Raw genomic sequence first — 2,500 nt, forward strand, 5'->3', positions numbered from 1 at the left:
GTGTTCGTGATTTATAGAGTTATTCCCCTTTCTTTTCGTGGGAAAACCCGATTTTATTTTAATAGCCCCAAAATATTGCGAGTAATCACTATTATTTGTTCTATTTTAAAAATTGGGATCTGGGATATAAAATGGTTCCATATATACAGCCAATGTTAAAGTCTTTCCAACGAACACGGAATTACGAGCAAATCTAACAGTTATAATATTATACGAGTGATTTGCAAACCTTATCTAAATTAAGGCTAATTTTATCATTTATTGACTCAAATTATTATCTATAAAATCTGTTAGGGAATAATACTCGGTCGGTCATTTTAAGGGTTAGATTGCAGATTGGCTTTTACCCGCAAAAGTCGCTTTATAATGTATTTGTTTAGATAAATTGACATAATATCAGGCTTTTAAAACGTTTCCTCCACCGATTAAAAAAAATGAAATAAATCAATATGGGTGAAACCAATCTATTTTATCTGTCCAATACCATGTGAACGTCGAAAGTGCCTAATGCGGGGCTTGAAACCGGACCTTTCGGGGCACATAGCAATGCCTTAACCACTCGGCCACTTCGCCCTCAACCAGATGGCCTGAGCATAAATATCAGTGACTGAATGCAATTATATTGTACTGATATCAAACCGATGAATGCTAAAGTAAATAAAACAGTTCTGTGGACGGGGTGTTGACTGGGCAGAAAGGGGGGGGGGGGAGGGGAAGGAGAGGAGATTTGTACCATTATGAACAAAAAAAGAGTGTAGCAAAAGCACTTCGATCGAGGTTGCCAGTGCTGATTAAAATCGGCGGACTATAATATATTCTCAAAACGGCAGTGGCCTGATTGTATCAGATTGATTGATTTCCTATAATTTGATAATTATATTATATTGGATCCTTTCCTGATTATGGAGGGAGTAAAGGATTATTTTTAGCTCGCCACTTTACACCACGAGTTTGTGAGTGGATTTTTATTGCGCGATAAAAAAAAAATAGAAAATATCAAATTATGAAATTAAAGAGCAGGTAATTGGTGTAAGATAAAGAACTGAATAAGTGTGTATGCAAGGTGCTAGACAAAGCAAGAAAGAAAAAATACAAGAAAAAAAAAACACTAAAAAATCAGTCTACCTCGACTGGAGATCGAACCTCAGATCTAATTACCGGATGGTTTTCATTTTCTTGTATTTTTCTTACTTGCTTTGTCTGGCACCTTTGGTATACACTTGTTCAGATCTTTAAAAAATAGAAGTTTGATAAATCTAAATAAAGCCTAAAAAGAATACCTTTAATTCCACCTCTAAAAGTAAGAATTTTAGATGTGTCGTTATCAATAAGTCGTGAAAGGCGATTCCAAAAAAAAAATAAATCAAAACGATTACATTTTAACGAAGAGATGAAAGGGTTTTAGAATATTTGAGATGAAACATTATACGATTCTATCATTTCCTTGTATTTATTTACTTTCTCCTTACCGGCCATTTACTAGACTTTTATTGAAATGTCTTACCAACTAAACATATCAATTACATTTTTGAACTCAAATTTCAAAGCAACGAGTATATGCCATACCTACTTTTATTCAGTAAAACACGCTATGAAAACAGCATTGTGTTCTTGTACATATAACAAAGTTTTTACTTCAAACTTTGTGATTTGTAAAGCAAATCCGAAAAAGAAAACTGTTGGTTGTATCGTAACGAATGTGACGATTTTTCTTGTAGTTTGTAAGGAAGGAGTTAAGCGAGTTATTTTTATCGTGGCCAATAACACTACGAGCTTGCGAAAATTGTTATTCAACCCGTTCAAAGCGTTATTCAACGATAACGAATTTACGAAGAAATGATAGGGTTTTCCATTGGGAAGAATGGAATAAGAAGTGATATTACACCGTGCGCCTATGTGGTCAGGTGGTGTGACACTCGTTTTCGGATGGGAAGGTCCTGAGTTCGAGCTTCGCTCGGCGCATAGTTGAGTCCTTGGAAACGGTTCTATACTCACATTCTCTCACCGTACTCAGATGTAAAATGAGTACCTGGCCGTTAACAGCGTTGTCTCTGTCCGGGAAAAAAAATTGTAACATCGCCTGACAGGCGTTATTTCTCGTTCTACAAGTTACGTGTAACTGTTGGTCAGAGACCCCTTGTATAGCGCTTTGAGCACATTTAGTGGATATTGCGCTATATAAAAGCTCTTTTACTTGACATTTTTTATGCGTTGCTGTTTATGTTAATCTACAGACCATCCGAGTTTTAATTAAGAGGTTAAGGGTCAATCCTGCGTCAACAAGCATTTTATCTTATCCTTTTTTCTTTTCATTTCCCAGTAGTTCATCCAGCAGTGTTCGGGCCACTATCAAAACTGGCGGAAAGTATGGTACACTGTGATAGATCAAATGTTTGTTCGGTAGCATATCGAGCAAATATAATCATCCGTCACCACCTTATTCTTTTTTTGAAAAATATGTATCACCTGTAAATTGATACCGTTTTTGAATGGTCCGTCA

This window comes from Berghia stephanieae, chromosome 5 (assembly GCF_034508935.2).
Source record: "Berghia stephanieae isolate SIO BIC M18660-M18661 chromosome 5, UCSD_Bste_1.3, whole genome shotgun sequence".
Lineage (NCBI taxonomy): Eukaryota > Metazoa > Mollusca > Gastropoda > Nudibranchia > Aeolidiidae > Berghia > Berghia stephanieae.